We start from the raw sequence: 19,456 nt of genomic DNA, 5'->3' as shown, positions 1-19,456 counted from the left end.
ATTCATTCCTCTTTTTGCGTGAGGAAGATTTGCCCTGAGCTAACATCTCTGGCCAATCTTCCTCTATTTTGTATGTGGGTTGCCGCCACAGCATGGCTGATGAGTGGTGTAGGTCTGTGCCCAGGAACTGAACGCGGGCTGCTGAAGCAGACTGTGCTGAACTTAAACACTAGGCCACCAGGCCAGCCCCAGACTGATACTTTTTTACCTGTTTTCTTTAGCTCATTTTCATCTTCTGTCATGACATCTCTGCCTCCAGAACCCTGTCTCCCCTTTGTTTTTTTTTTCTAAAGGCTCTGCTCTAATCCTAACTATTCCCCTATTCCTTCTTAAATCCCCTCCGTCAGGTTGACTTTTAACCATATATCCTATTTTCCTTTGTGGATATGTCAGTTCTGAGATTTAACACAGTCTATGTTGTATTACTATATTCATATATTTATTTGGAGTGCAAAGAATTGTGTATTTTTCATTTTTGTAATTGATAGGAACTCAATAGATACTTGTTGAATTGAATTGTCTGAGATTAGGGAGCATTCCATGTGGTAGATCACTCATTGGAAATCTCTTGTAAAAGAGACAAGTCTCAAGTACAATATTACAAATATCTTGTATTGAACCTTCAGGGAGTGACCTCATTTAATTTATTTTTTTGTGAGGAAGATCAGCCCTGAGCTAACATCTGATGCCAATCCTCCTTTTTTTTTGCTGAGGAAGGTTGGCCCTGAGCTAACATCCATGCCCGTCTTCCTCCACTTTATATGGGACGCCACCAGAGCATGGTTTTGACAAGCGGTGCTTCGGTGCGCGCCCAGGATCTGAACCTTCGAACCCCAGGCCACCAAAGCGGAGCACCCACACTTAACTGCTTGCGCCACCGGGCCGGCCCCAGTGACCTTAGTTAGAGATAGGAAAGTCTCACTTGCCTTTTGAAACACTCTCTACAGTTCAGTGAACATCAAATAATACTTATACTCTCTACACTAGCTTGACAAAAATATGTTTATAGGGCAATATCAGAGAGTTCTTATGATTTACTGGGGGTAGTGGCATATTTAGAGCATTAAATACTCAATTTCCATGGTGGTGGAGAATGGGCAATAAAATCATGAGTATGTAGCGTATCTAAACGTATCTCTGCTTTTGCCTGAGGTATCTTGTGGACTAAGTGTCTGCTTGGCTAACTTCTTACCAGGTATCTTGCTAGGTTAAATATAGTAATCTGCATGTTGACAAAGATTAATGTACTTGATTCTCATATGTGATTTTGTTTATATATCAGGTCCAGCCAGTATGTTTCTTTTGTGAAGAGAAGGGTACTGTTATTATTTACCTATAAACTTGCAAAATGCTTTTATGTACTCCATCTTTTTTTATTCTTATAAATTTTCCTCTCTCCTTCTCTTATTCCATCCTCCTTCCCTCTCTCCTTTTCTTCCTGTAAATGAGGTTAACTCACCTTGTCTGAGTTACTATAGCTTAGTATTGTGTAACTGTACTACATACATTGTGCTGCTTTCTCATATAAGGTCGTTTCTCTGAAATTATAATTGAAATGAGGTTTATACAGATTTGTTTTATATGTGACTAAATAAAAAAGTTGGGAGATTATAATAATTTTGGTTCTATACTGAATGCGATTTATTTTTGTCTTCAGAAATGCAGTAGGGACTAAGCCTTTTAAACCTATTTTAAAAGTAGATTTCCTAAAGTCACATTTCAAATTTTTGGTGTTTCAATAATGTTAACTAATGAGAAGTATTTTGGTTATATTATTTTAAAGTAACAATATCATAATGGAAATTTTAAATGAGTTTGCTTAAGATTAAATTAGGACATTAAGTCTTAGATTCTGGAATACGTTTTTGTTTTTTTGTTTTTTTTAATTTACTTTGAAACATTAACCATGGCAGATGTTTATAGGTAAGAATCAAATGATCATTTGGTACTATGATCTTCAATCATAATGCATTTGGTTTGGAGTGATGAAAGCTTTTATTTTTTATTTTTATTATTATTTTTTGCGTATGTGTGGAAGATTGGCCCTGAGCTAACATCTGCCAATCCTCCTCTTTTTGCTGAGGAAGACTGGCCCTAGGCTAACATCTGTGCCCATCTTCCTCCACTTTATATGGGATGCCTGCCACAGCACGGCCTGACAAAAGTGGTACGTTGGTGTGCGCCCGGGATCCGAACCGGTGAACCCCGGGCCGCCGCAGCAGAGCGCGCCCACTTAACCGCTTGTGCCACCGGGCTGGCCCCAAAAGCTTTTACTTTTAAAACTGAGAATCTATAAAACAAAAATTATTTCATGTAGCTCATAGTTTGACAGCTTTATGAAAGGCTTAAAAGATAAAATTGTCATAAGGGAAATACTGCTTTCCACGTAGGATTTATGTAACTAGTAGCAAGGGTGAAAAAACCTGGTGAGGTGGGAGAAATGACTCAGTTCCTCACTCTGCACTCTCCACGTCTTATTTCCTCTCTCATTTCAAATCCTACATGAGTGTTATAGCTTCAAATATAATCACAACATTAATTCAGAAGCCCGATGTATTAAAAGATAAGCATTTGCTGTTTCGTAATAACTCCATTTGTACCATATTGGAACTTTCTACAACACTCTCCTTCTAGGACAGTTTGGGAGGGATGGTTCTAGAGTTGAATGAGTCACACCACGAGAGAAATTCCTTAAGGTCATAGCCAATGTCCTATTCATTGTTTGTGTCCTTCACTAACTAGCTTGATATACAGTTGGGATCAGTGAAGGTAGTAGAATTATGTCTTTTTTAATTTATTATACTGTACCTGGTATTAGGTTTCTAGAAAGCTTAAAATTTTTTTTCCTTTTTGCTTTATTCTGATAAATCTTTCATTTAGTGTTTACATCTAGTCTTAAGAACTTTAATATAAATTCAAATCATATTAACAAGAAGAGCATAATCTAAATTGGGATGTCGGTCCAGAGACAACATTCAAAAGGTATTATTCCCATGACCCTGAACTTGACTAAACTGAGCTAGGGACCAAATATTCTCTCAACATAGAGCAGGAATAAAGGAAAAGAGGCCTGCAGGGATCCAGAAGAAAAAGGATGATTTAAGTGGAGTGGAGGAAAGTTTCATTTTAAACCACAGATATGGCAGTTGACATTTATATACATCGTCAGGTTTTCCCAATAATGTAGAAACTGCTGATGCAGAATTTGCAGCTGATTGAATTATCACTGTGTTTAAATTGTGAGCATCCATCTTTGGGAAACATATATTTTAGGTTAAAGATTATTTTAAGAATTGTGGCTGAAACAGGGGAATGTCACTTTTCTTTACAAAGTTGTTGTGGACTTTTAAATTAATAGTAAGGCATTAACAGAAGAGGATTGAATTTAGTCTTAATATAAGCATTTCTGTGATTTGTTGGTTATGTATGATTTCTCCTTTTTCTCCCTATTTTTTACTTTCAATAAGGCAAACTTATTCTTTTTTTTTTTTAATTTTTTTTTTTTAATTTATTTAATTTTCCCCCAAAGCCCCAGTAGATAGTTGTGTGTCATAGCTGCACATCCTTCTAGTTGCTGTATGTGGGACGCAGCCTCAGCATGGCCGGAGAAGCGGTGCGTCTGTGCGCGCCCGGGCCGCCAGCAGCGGAGCGCCCGCACTTAACCGCTAAGCCACGGGGCCGGCCCAAGGCAAACTTATTCTTTATGAAATATTTAAGATAGATTGTTTGTTAATTATGTTTAATTATCCATTTTTTGAAAGGTCTCTAGCTTTTGTTCTGAGATTCAGAATCAATATAAAAACACTGAAATGATAATTACATTTTAATTTGAGAACTTTATCTAACATAACTCCATATAACAGCTTATTCTTTTAAAATATAAAAGAATCCAGATGTGCTGTATTTCTCAGTTCATTTACTAGCTTTGTCAGTTTCCACAGCTGCAAAGTTGAACATTTACAGAAATGATGGGTTTGTTTGGGTTAAAATGAAGTAATGTGTGTAAAGCACCTAACCTGGTTTCTCACACATAGTAGGGCCTCAGTGACTAGTGGTGGTTGTTGTTATTGTTATTAGGTACTTAATTAATTTGGATTTCTAGGGCACCATTTCTTAGGGTGTAGTGAACCAGTTCTGAATTGTACCCTTCTGTATTTGTAATTTGTTCAGACTGACTTAATCACTGTGAAGAATAAAGCCTATTGGTGGAGTGGGGTGGGACTTTTTGACTTTTGTGTGCAAGTCCTTTTAGAATTACTGGGTGTACTGGAATGTGAAGGATTAAGCTTTGTGGCATGTTCTATATGGTCATCCATAGTGACCAAACTGATTTGGAATGTTGTTTTGTTACTAACTTTGAAATGTATTATTTTCTATACAGAGGATCTTGATCTGAATAAATTGCTTATTATCCTTTATAAATTTCTAGAATGAGAGGAACTGTCAATCAGTATAAACCTTACCTTGACACAGTACTTTCTTTCATAAACATGAGGAGGAGGCAAGCCCAAGATAACCATTTTAGGGATAAAGCCAGGCGCTGTTGTGTAACTGAAAGGGTACGTGATAGCACCCAACTTTGGAGCCTGTCACATTGGGAAATTATGGCTTGGAGGCTTCAGTGAAATAGTCATATTTGTTAAGCCTTCTTGTGTTACTCAAACAGCTCTTCCATCAACAGCTAGCCAGCTCCTCAAAGAGAGGCCAAAAGCCATTCATGTAGTTGTCGATTGTTGCTCCAGGTAGTCTTCTGGCAGCGGAGGCTGTGAGCACCACTTCCTTGATGAAGTCTTTCCTGTCCCCTCCTACACTTAAGTTGATGACTCTCTCCCTTGTACCTGATTGTAGCTGGAACATATTTAGGTCACTTCTCTCAAAGCACCCAAAACGCGTCGTTGCGTGTCTCTCTCTTCCAGCTGGTCTGTAAGCTCCTGGACGGTGGCAGTTGTGGCTAAGTGCCACTTAGTGCTGATTCTGGGAGCTCAAGTTGACCCTCAGTCAGTATTAAGTGCGCATCTCCCTGTGGCTTGTGGAGACTCCTCAACATTAACTGGTCCAATTATATTGTTCGACATTATCTCTAAAGATTCTTTAATGAATAACCTCTAGAGAGGCTAATCCCATCCTGTAGCCTGTACCACCTCCATCATCCCCATTCTTATTTCTTTCTCCTCTGCCAATGCAAATTCTCTTTTTCCTTTATTTCTTTCAAGGAACAATTCAAGTCCTTCTCCATGAAGCTTTTTAAAAGTATGTTTAATTTTAGTTAGTAGTGATTAAATTAAGAAATCCAAGAAAAGGTGAGAAATGTTAACCAGAACTGGAAATTTGGAATTGGCCCGTTAAAATACATTATTCTTTTAAGTAACAAAAATATATTTGTAAACATTTTCTTCGTTTAAACATCAGAAATTATATTAATTTTGGTAAAATTCTAGATTTTTTCCAAATAATTTAATTTAGCACCTCAAAGTAATGGAATTTTAGGTAAAGCTTATGGGAAGGAAATGAGAGTTGTGTTATAATTTTCAGTTTCACGAGAAAGGTGTTGTTTATTGCATCATATGGCACTTTATAACATTATATAAAAGGCATAAGGATTGACTTTATTGTCCTTATTTATAAAAGGTTTCATTGTGATTTGAAGTTGAAAGTCTTTTGTGTAGACTGCTTTTTCACCTTCTCCCCTACTTCAATTAAACCATAATAGTTTATTGAAAGTTAATGTATATAGGGAAAAACTTCAATATCATTGAAATTTTTTTTAATGAAAACTATTCCTTCTAAGATAAAAGCAGAGGAGACCATTTGAGCCAAAACTGGTGGCCTTTAGAGTAGTATAAATTATGGTTGAGTTATTAAAGTTTTATATTGTCCAGTCCTCTACTGTTATTTTTCTTTTGTACTAGGACTATGTTTTGCTTATTTCCTCACTCGTTAATAATAGTATCATTAAGCAGGCAGGGAGAAAAGGTATTATTGAAACTAAAAGTTAGTAAATTAATTTGATTCTGAGTTTTAGAATAATTTTATAGTTAATTGTTTTAATACCTTTTATAGATAAAGTAACAAGAATAGTAATTGCTTTGTGGTATAGATTTTATATATAACACACATATGTATACATACACAATATGTATATATTTTAACATTTCTGTGCTTAGGAGTTTTCAAATAATATACAATAGCATTGATTTTTACATCTAATACTATGTGGAAAACATACATTTAAAAGACAGGAACCTTTACATTTATGCTTAGTTTGCATATTATTAGTTGAATTTAATCTTTATTTAGTGCTCTATGATTTTTATGAAAGGCAGTTTGCTAGGCACTGTGGGAGGTGTAATGATGATTTCTTACCCTTTAGGGACTCATAATCTCAGAGCCAACTCTTAGAACTACAGAATTTTAGAACTGGAAGAAATTTAAGAGATTATCTTCTCTTAGGGCTGTGTGTGTATGTGTTTAAGCAGTGATCCTCTGATTCCCACCCACTTCAGTGTCTCCTGTCCCCACTGCTCATCCTCCCATAGCTGTAATAATGCCATTTTCTGTGCAGGGGAGAGAGGAATTCAAGGAGGCGAATGATTAGGTGGCATGAAATGTCTAGTTTGTCAGATACTCTCTTCCATCTCCTTTGATAGGTAAATGGGGATATGCAGGCCAATTTTTTAGTACAGGGATTTAAAACTGAAGTCAAGAAATCATTTTAGTGGGTAGTGACTAGAATATAACTTTTTTTTAGTAGTTTAGAGACTATCAGAATGTATTGCAGATTATTTCAAATGTATCATGTGGGTGTATATATGTTGGATAGTTATATAAAATATATTCTAAGTACATTTATATAAAATGTATTTTTTTACAGCAGTGAAAAGAGTTTGGAAAACATCTCTAATCTGTCCATTTCACCCTTGCTTTAAACCTGGGGAGCAGCCATTGATCCTCTATCTCTAGATTTGTCACTTATTCTTTTTGCTATGCTCTCTTGTTATCATGACCTGACTCCAAGGTATATTTCTGCACAGGTACAAATATACACAGGTGATATTTTCCCACAATACATCTTAATGAAAGATGTGCAACAAGGTGGCTTTTTCATTATGTTGGTCTTGCCTGTGTGCCTCTGGGCACAAATAAACACTTTGGTGGATCTAACTGTTAATCTGTAAGTATTGTTTATGGTGTGCCTAATTTGCTACTAAGATATGATTTAAGCACTGAGAGAATTTGGATTATTTAATACTAGTACATAATAAAACTACTTATCAGATATTCTTGTGGGCACTTACAGAGGCATAATTGTATTCTTGTAATGCACTATATAAATACTAATATTGTTTTGGAGAATCAGCATGCTGTGCTGAAGCTGTGGTTTGGAAAAAGGCATTGTAGTATGTTTTGATCTGTGGGAATTACTGGCAAGTGCAATTGAGAGATTCTAAGTACTGTAGTTGTTTACTTCACTTTTGAATTTGGTTTAAATATTTTTGGTCTTTTTTTTTTTTTTTATAACCATTGAATTATTGTTCTGTAAGACCTGTGGTAGAAGCTAAACCACAATTGTTTTATAGATTTTAATAATTATATCTTCTTTTAAAGATTTATTTTAAAAAGTTTCCTCCCACTATAGTTTAAAAAATATTTAAACAGAGAGAATGGTGGAGTGAATGTTTATGTGCCCGTTCCTCAGCTTCAACATTTATCAGCTCTTTGTTATCTCTACCCATTCCTTTTTCCTAATTCACAATTATTTTGATACAGTTCCTCTGTCATAAAACATCATCTGTAAATATTTCAGGATGTATTTCTGAAAGACAAGGACTTCCATTTCTAGACATATAAAGTAGAATCTTAAGAACCTATATTTTTAAGATATACTGAAGTTATGAACACTCAAATTGTGTTTGGGATGTTAGAGTGATATAAAGGAAAAGTGAGATTCTTTAAATGGAAAAAAATGCGAAAAGAGAAATACCTGATAAGCAATTGTAACAACAACAAAAAAATAGGTTACAGTGAAAAAGCCAATGAATAACTTTTAAGTATCCATGGAGAAAAGGGAGAAATTGGTGTTTTTAAGCACCTAGTATGTGTCTACATTCCATACAGGTCAGTAGGAGAGTAAAGCCAAGTGTATTTCAGACGATTTGAGATAGAAATTCTGTTTCTAGACTGTTTCTTGAGGGAAAAATCAAAGATGTATACAAAGACTGCCAATCAAGATATTCACTGCAATATTAATTATAGCAGTGAAGAATTGGACCTAATGCTCAATAATAGTGGAATGGTTAAATGCACATAATATAGTTAGAAAATATTGTGATATTTTGTAACAACTAGAAATGATACAGTGTGATACCAATTTTATAAAATGTTTAATACGTATTAAAAGACCTGAAAGAAATTAACCCAGATAGTAGCATGAATTAATAGTGACTATCTCTGGGTGTTAGAATTATGAGTGATTTTTATTTCTTCACTACTGTTTTTCTGGAAGTGTTGCAGATTTGTCTATCAGCATATGTGATATACACTGATAAATAATAATAAAGCTTTATTGAGTGCTTACTGTGTGTCAAGCACAATTTAAGCACTTTATATCTTTTACACTTAATTCTCACGATAGCCCAAGAGGTTTTATTTTAATGAGGAAATGGAGGCACAGAGAAATTGAGTACCTTGACAATTTGATTCTATCCTCCTAAGTTTATTCTTTGCTTCTAAATGTAGTTTTATCTCCAACAATTGTGAAGATACTATAAATAGTTTTGTTTTTCTACTTCTTAGTTAAAAATATATAGTGAATATTGTGACATATTCATGAAAAATACATTTTTTAATTTATGATAACATTTCGTCTTGGGAATATACCATGATTTTTTTTCAACTGGTCCTTTCTTTTTGTTCTGTGCCTCCCCTGCATAATTCTGCTCATAGGAATAATGGTACAATGAACATCTTTGTAAATAAATCTGTATGTGCCTTTCTGATTATCTTCCTAGGAATAGCTCTTAGAAGTGGAATTACTGGGTCAAAACACATAAACATTTTAAAGACTTTTGATACAAGTTGCGAGATTGATAGAGTAGACAAGTGATAGAGGTGATCACTCCTTCTTAAATTTAGAAAAGTTGTTTTAGGGCCATAAATTTGGGAGACATATGTCATCTAAACATCAATGGGACTTTGTGCTTTGGTAGTTGCTCTTATAAAAGTCAGGCTTCTCTAAGCCTGCTGGAGATAGTAAACACAGAGATAAAGAGGAAAGACAGACTTTGGAGATTAAATTGTGGCCACTTACTTGCTCTATGACTTTGAGCAGTTACTTCTTCATTTTTCTGATTAACTTAAAATTTGGATTAGCTCATAAACTTTTTTATTGAAAATTGTTTTATAAAAATGTTCCAAATATACATATCAAATTTGCATGAGTTTTCTTTGTTTGCTCTTACAGGACCTCAGATTCATAATTAGTTAGAGCACTTTCCACTGTAAATTTTCAAAATTACAGATGTAAAAGGTATAACACATTGATTAGAGACTAATGACCCTAGGAAGTGTTTTAGATGCTGCATGTTTTTTTTTTTCCTCTGAGGAAGATTCGTCTGTAGCAAATCTTCCTCTATTTTGTATATGGGCCACCACCACAGCATGGCCACTGACCAGCGGTGTAGGTCCGTGCCGGGGAACCGAACCTGGGCCACCGAAGCAGAGTGCACCAAACTTAACCACTAGGCCACCGGAGCTGGCCTTAGATGTTACATTTTTAAATGAAAAAATTCTTTCTAAGAGGTCATGTACTCTCTTTTTGTGACAAGCAAGAACAGAAAAACTTTTGGTTAATTAATTGTTGGTTTCTGTTAAATGATTAAGGTTTTATTGTGGTTTCTCTTGAGCATATCTTCTTCTAGAGACTCTGTAGGTGACTTCTACAAAGACTTTAACTGAAGATTTGGGCAGGAGGAGGGGGGATTTTAATTTAAGGGGGTCCAGAGAATAATGAATAAAATCAGAAAATTTCCCTATGAAGCTACCAAAGAGGTTAAGATCAAGTTTTCTGGAAAGATCAAGACTGATGAAGGGTAATATGACAGTCTAGAAATTTGTGAGAGGTACAAAGGGAATAAATAGAAAACATTTTATTGAAATTTGAACACCATAAGTATTTTAATGGAAAAAAAAGTACTACTTCTTTTTATTATGAATAGTAAAATTATGAAACTACTATAAATGGTAGAGATAGAAAATAAGCACAAGGAGGATTTTTATCAGGGGTCCTTAATCTCTTATTAATGATTGGATTAGAAAGATTCATAACATTGCAGAATAGGTCTATGTGTGTTTTGGAAGGAGAGGCCTCCCGCACCCTTCAGATTCTCAAAGGAATGACTCCAAAAAGCTCAAACTCCTGATGGAATGTCAGCTCCATGAAGCTAGGAATTTTTGTCTGTTTTATTTACTCCTCTATCCCTGGTTCCTGGCACAGAGTTCTGAGCAATAAATGTTTGTTGAATTTAGGATTTCTGTAAATTTGTGTGTGTCATAGTTATAGCAATGGATTTTTAGAAGTTAGGGATGGGAGTACGTTCCAGATTTAGTGAGGTTGATGTCTTATGGTCTATTTCTACATTTGTCCAAAAATTTCCTCTTGGTCTTTAAGTCTAGATGAGTAGGTAGAGCATTGGTATGATAATTTTGTGGTTGAATTCCTTTCTTTTTTCTGTGCCAACATGGAAATGTAATAGGAAAATTACTTTAAATAATACATATCCATTCATCAGTATATTAGAAAATGTTGTATTCTGATGCTGTTTTCATTTGATTCAATGAATGAAACCTTTATAGAAAACTTCCCCTTCCAAGTTTGTGAATGGAAAATTTTGCTAATTGTTTTCATTAGATCAAGTAGTATGACAATAACTGCTATTCTGGCTAAAAATGTAAAATCAACAAAATGTTGACAAATTTACCTGAAGAGAACATTGCTTTATCAGCAAGAGATTTGGATTTTTGCAGTGAAGCCCAATTATTCTAGCTCAGTACCATTATACAGCATTTTTAGCAGGTGATATAGTATAATCTGTGGTTACATTAGTCACCGTAATAAGTTTCTGTACTTTTTAAAATTGACATTTGGGAGAAGGTTAAAAAGAATGACAGAATGTTAAAATGCAATTCCATTTTAAAAATTGTAAAAATTATGTCATTTCTAAAATAAGAGAAAAAGTGATTTTCTACAAATTCAAGTATGATGGAACCAATTTTACTCTTGTGAATCATCAGTTTTCCTTGTTAATTAAAGGGATGATTGTAAATTCTTTATATTAATGATTCTTACCAGTCAGACATAAAAGATATTTGAATAATTGTTTGCTGCCTGCACTTGATTATTTGTGAGTAGATTTTTTACATTTTACATAATCTTTGGCAGATTACAAAAATTACTGCATTTTATATTTTTCATAATTATTTTGCTATTATGAATAGGAGCTATGATTATTCTAAATTTATTTGAAAACTGTTGCATCCTTACTCTAAAAGGCTGTCAGAACATTTGCATCATTTTGGTCTTTTGCACCATTTTAAGAGAGCTTGCAAGATTCTTAGAATAATTTTAATAGAAGGCAGGAATTTGCCCTCATAGATTCCATATCTTGCAATGTGGTTTCTTTCTTTAGTTGACATACGATGAATTTCTAGGTCACCACACAGTTTAATTCAAGTATAAGTACAAAGTGCATTTTGAAGTCAAATTTAGAGTTTTGAGTTGGAATCTTTGAAGTAATTTAGCCTAATCTTTTTACCCAGTGGGATAACCCTTTGTATAGCGTTTCTAACAATCTTTGCCTAAAAACTCAGTGTGCAGGGACTTCATTTCTTTATGAAACAGACTTTTCATTAATTGTGCAATAATTAAGTTATTCTTCTTTTATGTTGAACTCAAATCTACTTTGTGCTAGGCACCGTAACTTTTTTTTTTAATTAATTAATTTATTTTTGTGAGGAAGATCAGCCCTGAGCTAACATCCATGCCAACCCTCCTCTTTTTGCTGAGGAAGACTGGCCTTGAGCTAACATCTGTGCCCATCTTCCTCCACTTTATATGGGATGCCGCCACAGCTTGGCCTGCTAAGCTGTGCGTCTGTGCGCGCCTGGGATCCGAACCTGGGCCGCCAACAGCGGAGGGTGCGCACTTAACTGCTACGCCACGGGGCTGGCCACGGCAACATAACTTCTTTGTTCTCTTTTTCAAATTATGAAGTATACAGACAAGTACTGAGAATACTATAATGAACATCACTGAGATTCATTTCCTCTTAATTTGTGCTCTATTTGCTTGAGATTATTATTTTCTGTATCAATGTATATGAGAGACATATACATCAAGTGTCTTACTACAATTACGATACCTTAAATTTGTGGCATTTCTGTTCTTTGTTTTTCTAGTAATTCTGTTCAGAAAGGAAATGAGGTTAAGGTGCTATCTGAACACCCATTCAACTTTCTCTTTTGCTTTCTGGCCTGAAGTGAAGCAAGTCTCTCCCTGGAGGACCTCATTTGACCTGAGATCCTCCCAAGCACAAGAGCTGGGCCATTGTTCTCTTTGTTTATTGTACATGGAAGCTTCTAGATCATTACTCTTGCTGCAGGTTTAAAGCCTTGCCCCTTCAAAGCTTTTGTTATTTGACTATTTACAGTCTTTTCTTCAGTGTTGTCAAAAACCAACTGACCTCCCCAAGTCACTCTTATTTATATGACTTTTTTTCTTTTTTTTTTTTGAGAGGATGCATACATTCTCCTCTCTTTTTATTATTTATTTATTTAAAAATTGTTTTTTTCCCCAAAGCCTCAGTGCATAGTTGTGTATCCTCGTTGTACGTCTTTCTAGTTCTTCTGTGTAGGATGCCGCCTCAGCATGGCTTGAGGAGCAGTGCGTAGGTCCACATCTGGAATTCGAACCGCTAAACCCTGGGCCGTGGAAGTGGAGCGTGCAAACCTAACCATTATGCCACTCGGCTGACCCTTGACTTTTTTCTTTTAAAATAAGAAACAATGGGGGACCGGCCCACTGGTGTAGCGGTTAAGTTCATGTGCTCCACTTTGGTGGCCCGGGGTTCTCAGGTTTGGGTCCTGGTGGCAGACCAACACACTGCTTGTCAAGCCATGCTGTGGCGGCCTCCGGTATAAAGTAGAGGGAGATGGGCACGGATGTTAGCCCAGGACCAATCTTCCTCAGCAAAAAGAGGAGGATTGGCACAGACGTTAGCTCAGGGCCAGTCTTCCTCACCAAAAAAACAACAAAAAAAAGAAACAACAGCATTGATCACGTGTACACCATGACCACAGTTACCTAACCTCTCTGACCTTGACCATCTCAAAAGTAGTATTATAAAAGTAGTAATAAAAATTACTCTGGGGCCAGCCCCGTGGCCTAGTGGTTAAGTTTGGCATTCTCCACTTCCGCAGCCTAGCTTCGGTTCCTGGGTGTGGACCTACTACACCACTCGTTGGCGGCCGTGCTGTGGCGGCAACCCACATACAAAATAAAGGAAGGTTGGCAACAGATGTTAGCTCAGAGTGAAGCTTCCTCAGTGAAAAAAAAAAAAATTACTTTTCTTGTAGATAAAATATTCTTCAAATTAATCAAGTGAAATGAAAATAAAAACAAGTCCCATCTTAAATAATATATATGGAAACAAGATGAAAAAGCAATTGACATGTGAAAAAAACCCCAAAACCAAGACAAAAACAAGAAGAATCTATCTCTGCTAAAAATGATTATAACCTATAAAGAAAGCCAGAGAAGTATAAACCAAATATTTTCCAGGGTAACCAAAGACATATGTTTATTTTATCAAAAGTGAAAGTTGAAAATAGGAAGGTTGTGTATCTACTACAGAGGTGTTGAAAATTCCAGACAAACATTGGGAAGTCTTAAAATGATGCAGTGCTCTGACACTGTGGTTACAAGAAGAGAAAACATAAAAAGCATGGCATTAGCTCTTGCTGTCCCTGAATAGAAGATTATTCAAAAGAGAAGCAAAACGAAAGACCCAGAGATGGTGGTATACAAATCAATCCTATTTGAAATTGCGGCAGTATTCTTAGAACTGCCTGTTACTCCGGTAGTAGTTGGTTTTGTGATTTGTCCTAGAAAATGAAGCGAAAAATAGTTTAAATTTCATTAAATATAGACCAATGCATGACTATACTACCCACCATCTACAGAAATGATATGCTGTTCGTCACATAAGCTTTATTTGCTTTGAAGGAGAAAGGATTCCATGAACGTAGGATAAAATAAAGTATCAAGAATTATGGCAGAATTGTAGATGTCATGTTGTTAGTAGATTCAGAAATGTTTAGTGGGCGGTCAAAAATTCTAGGAAGTCTGGATGATATTGATTATGAACAAATGCATATGAATTAGTATTTTATTCATATTTACCAGTGTTTTGGCTTCAAAGGTTTGGTTTTAGTTATGATTTAGTTGATTATGCCTGGAATATCCTTATAGTTTTCTAACATGGCTAAAGGAATTTCAAATTAAGAAGTTTAAGTACAAAATTAATCCTTTAGAGAGTAGTTAGTCCTTTCGGTTGGGTTGAGGATTAAATTCATTTAACAACAACAACAGAAAATAGTAAGAAACCAGTTACGATCTAAAATGAGATTAGTTTGTTTCAGTGCCAGATTTAACCTGTGGCCTAGGGGGCCAGCCCCGTGGTGGTTTAGCGGTTAGGTGCACACGCTCCGCTACTGGCGGCCCCGGTTCGGATCCTGGGCACGCACTGATGCACCGCTTGTCCAGCCATGCTGAGGTGGAGTCCCACATACAGCAGCTAGAAGGATGTGCAACTATGACATACAACTATCTACTGGGGCTTTGGGGAGAAAAAGGGAAAAAAAAGGAGGAGGATTGGCAATAGATGTTAGCTCAGGGCCGGTCTTCCTCAGCAAAAAAAGAGGAGGATTGGCATGGATGTTAGCTCAGGGCTGATCTTCCTCACAACCAAAATAAAATAAAATGTGGCCTATTTAACTGTTGAAAAATACCAAGACCTTTAATGGTAATAAAAACATGGAATGTGCACGATTACGTGTGAGTCCTTATATTTGGTAAAAGGATAACTCCCTGTGGTCAGTAGTTTCAATCTTAGTAACCATCAAATTATTACAGATATGATACAGTAGTTCACAATCCATGACCCCTTCAGAGTTATTATAATTGGACTTTGAAAAATATGTGTCTCAAACATTGTCTGTAATGGGATAAATATTGGGCCTAGTGGATATATGAACTGTTTGGCAAATCTGTTTATTTTAGTGAATAAAATAAAAATGTATTAAACGTATTATTAAGGTATTGATGTATTAAGATATTGATGTATTAGTTCAATCATTGGCTAATAAAAGCATTATTTGTCACTACAAAGAGAAGAAGGAAATGGGGAAAACTATAGATTAAAAGGAATTTCAGAGACACAGTAACAATTGCCTGTATGGATTTTGTTTAGATTTGAATTAGAACAAACTGTTTAGTGAGACACTTGGGGACACTTATGAGACAGTTGGGGAAATTTGAGCACTGATTGATAGTTGATGTTATAAAGAAATTAATTTATTGTAGGTATTATAATATCAGTTTGTGTGTAAAAAGCCAATCTTTGTCTTAGAGAGAGACATACAGAATTATCTATAGAGGAAGTGGTATAATGTCTGGAATTTGCTTTAGAATAATCCAGAGTGGTGGGGTAGTGGTGGTGGGGGGGATATAAATGAAACATGATTTGCCATGAGTTAATAATGGTGGCTTTGTTTTACTATTCTCAATAATTGTGCATTAGTTTGAAATTTTTCATAATAAAAATTTAGAAAAAAATGTAATGCAACATTGAGAGAGGATAATTGCAGCACTAGTGACACTGCTATATAATATATTCAGAAGTAAGAATGGATATGAGTAACAGACAAATGTACTTATTATCAACATATCTAATATGTAAATGTTGCATTTTGTTTTTCTTCAGAGCCGAAGCCATTTATTTGAATCTTGGATCATTAACACCTAAATGCTTAATTCTCAAAACTGCTCAAGAGTCCCACAGTCAGGATTAGATGATCCAAGTTACCACCAAGAAATTACTGTCTTGAGTTCTACGGTAAGATTATAATAAATATTCTAAAGGCTGAATAGTGACTATGAGGTCTAAAAAGATTTTTAAATGCTGTATTTGAGCAACTAGCTTCTATTATAATTTTTTAATCCTGTAACTATTATACCAGGAGTTCAAAGTTGTGATAATCAACCCAAGACCTTAGAAATATCAACATGCAAACAGGCTTTATGGCATTTCTTGCTCATAGATTCAGCTAGTAATGGATACGGTTTTGTCTCTGGAACGCCATGCTTTCCCCTGTGCTGTACGTCGGAGGATGGGTCCTCCCAAGGCTGATGCTGAAAAGGAGTTTGGCTTCCAGGATGTTTATTAGAGATCAATGCCCGTAAAGAGAGGGAGTTAGGAAGCAAGTTGAACAGAGGAAATTGAACTGCAATGCAGGCTCAACAAAGCCTTGGCCAACCCTACAGGGAGTATGTAGTTGTGCGAGTTCCTTTCCCTTCGTAAACAGTAAGCTTCTTGGGGATAGAGACATATCCTCAGTGCCTTTGCATTTTGCACAGGCCATTATAGAAGCTGCTCAGCAAATATTTGTCGAAGGAAAGGTGAGAAAAATCTTGTATCTCTTCTATAACACCTAATCCTTGCCCCTCCTTTCCCCAGTTGAAAGTGCAGTTTAGAAGGTGGGGTTAACAGTGACACAGGTTGTTGTTTTGCATATCATGAACAAACGTGAAGGTAACTTGCCCTCTGTAATCAGCGTGTGTTATATATATATGCACTGTTTCTGGGTTCCACAGATAAGGAGGACCTGCAAAGGGACCTGAGGGAAACCACAAACATAGTTGTAAAGAACATGAGATCATATCTGTAAAGAGGAAAAAAACAACCCGGAAGACGCAGTAAGAACTTCTATATTAAGGCATACAGATAACCACTTGTTTTTTCTGTATGTGGGGAATAGGCTGAGCAGATATGAATTTTTATCTTTTTATGCTCAAGGATTAAGAGATAATCTACTCCTTAGAAGTTTTTTTTAAAAGTCAACATTTTTTTCATAGTAGGTGCAGTCCTGCTTTAGGGCAAGAAATTTGAGTCTTTTTTGTTTTTCCTTCCTTTTTACTGTAGAATTCCCTGAGGTAGAATTTGCATTAATAAACCCTCTAAATTTTCTCTGAACCTTAATACTAACTTAATATTAATGCTTTACATGTAGAGGACCTTCAAGTAATATCTTTTAAATGATTGAGCTAAAGAATAATTGGCTTCAGGGCCGGCCCCGTGGCTTAGCGGGTAAGTGCGTGCGCTCCGATGCAGGCTGCCCGGGTTCGGATCCCGGGCGCGCACAGACGCACCGCTTCTCCGGCCATGCTGAGGCCGCGTCCCACATACAGCAACTAGAAGAATGTGCAACTATGACATACAACTATTGCCTGGGGCTTTAGGGGAAAAATAAATAAATAAATAATTAAAAAAAAAAAAGAATAATTGGCTTCATCATTAATGTGGTAGAAGAATAAGGATTAAAAACTCAGCAATTCAGAACCAGAAATTTACTTGTTTTCATGTTACGGCAATTTTTCCTGATATCTATATAGACAATTTTATGCTTCATCTTTTGAAATATGATTTTCATGTGAAAATCATATGAAACATGATTTTCATGTTAAGTATTGGAAGAACAAGATTGTGCTTGTGTTTCACTAAGTGAATCACGTTTGTTTTTTTTATTATTAAAATGTTTATCCTTCAAAGTTATAAATTTGATTACTTAGGGAGTTCACGCCTTATCTGTTCCCTTTGCTTTTTCATTTCCTTCTTGATCACTTAGTACCCCCACCAGAGGGCAGGCAAAGGAAGAGAGAAAAGAAGGTATTAATTTCAGTTCTCAAAGTCTTATATCGGCACCTTTCACTGGTGTATTTTGTCATGCTTCTGGATTACATTAAGGCAGTAGGATCAGCTACTTTTGCTATTTTAAAATAGTAGAATGCTCAGTTATCTGGAAATAAATTATGTAAGGTTGATTACTGGGTTTATTGAATTAAATATTTATGCTTTAAATTCTTCAACTTTATATTCTTAGATCCATTTATTTTAAATTATCAATTTTTTTTTTTTGGTAATTCATGCCAAGGTTTCTATCACTACTACTGATAATTACAATTGATTGTATTGAGGAGTTTTTTTTGTGTTTAAAAATTATATTGGAAGGGCCGGCCAGGTGGCATAGTGGTTAAGTTTGTGCCATCCACTTCGGTGGTCTGGGGTTTGCAGGTTTGGATCCCAGGTGCGGACCTACGCACCGTTTATCAAGCCATGCTGTGGCGGCGTCCCATATAAAGTAGAGGAAGATGGGCACAGATGTTAGCCCACGGCCAATCTTGCTCAGTGAGAAGAGGAGGATTGGCAACAGATGTTAGCTCAGGGCTAATCTTCCTCACCAAAAAAAACAAACAAACAAAAATATATATTGGAGAGCCAGCCCCGATGGCCTAGCTGTTAAAGTTCGGTGCACTCTACTTCAGCAGCCTGGGTTCGGTTCCCAGGCATGGAACCACACCACTTGTCTGTCAATAGCTGTGCTGTTGCCGTGGCTCACACAGAAGAACCAGAACTTACAACTATACACAACTATGTACTGGGGTGGGGAAAGAAGAAAAAAGGAGGAAGATTGGTAACAGATGTTAGCTTAGGGCAAATCTTCCCCTGCAAAAAAAAAAAGTATATTGGAATGTTCATAATACAATATAAAGTTTTACGTTATTCCTTTTCATGTCCCATAAAACTTGGTGTCCCTGAGGTCTATTAGTGAATTTTCAGAATGGTAAGAATTATGTTTTGAATACAAGTTACTGTTTCACATTTCAGCCATAAGTTTATTTAAAGGGAACACACAACTCAGTCCTAAGTAAATTTGTCTTAACGTTATCACAGTGTAGGTTTTTACTGGGTCGATGCTAAACACTTTATAGTCTCAATATTGCTGTTAACACCCATTATGCATGTTCACATATATGTAAATATGAAGTGCAGTTTCATGGTTTGTAGCTGTTTGGTCTGTTATCAGTATGAACAGCAAATGTCCTGGAAATCAGCTTCAAAACAGCTGGCAGTTGACCTACTGGTGTTTAGCACCACCTAAGTTCATATGACGTTTCTTTGCTCTTTGACACAAATAGTGTACCTTACCTTCTCATCAAGGAAGTTGGTACAAGCTCCTTTATGTGTGCTTGTGGGTCTAGTAATGTAGGATAACTTTAAAATGGATTTTTTAAAGAAAGTTGTTCCTCCCATTCTTTCGGGAGATGTGGTTTTGAATGCTAGAG

The 19,456-nt window shown here is 36.0% G+C and overlaps 1 protein-coding gene across 1 annotated transcript in view; it reads left to right on the top strand.

Moving 5' to 3' along the window:
* Positions 1-19,456, top strand: part of FRYL (FRY like transcription coactivator) — a 247,891-nt gene that overhangs the window by 50,776 nt on the left and 177,659 nt on the right. Inside the window, 1 exon segment of the mRNA XM_058547022.1 lies at positions 16,038-16,169. The gene's annotated coding sequence lies outside the window, so the exon portion shown is untranslated.

This window comes from Diceros bicornis, chromosome 8 (assembly GCF_020826845.1).
Source record: "Diceros bicornis minor isolate mBicDic1 chromosome 8, mDicBic1.mat.cur, whole genome shotgun sequence".
NCBI classification, from domain to species: Eukaryota; Metazoa; Chordata; class Mammalia; order Perissodactyla; family Rhinocerotidae; genus Diceros; species Diceros bicornis.
This window is presented reverse-complemented; position numbering and strand designations above follow the sequence as displayed.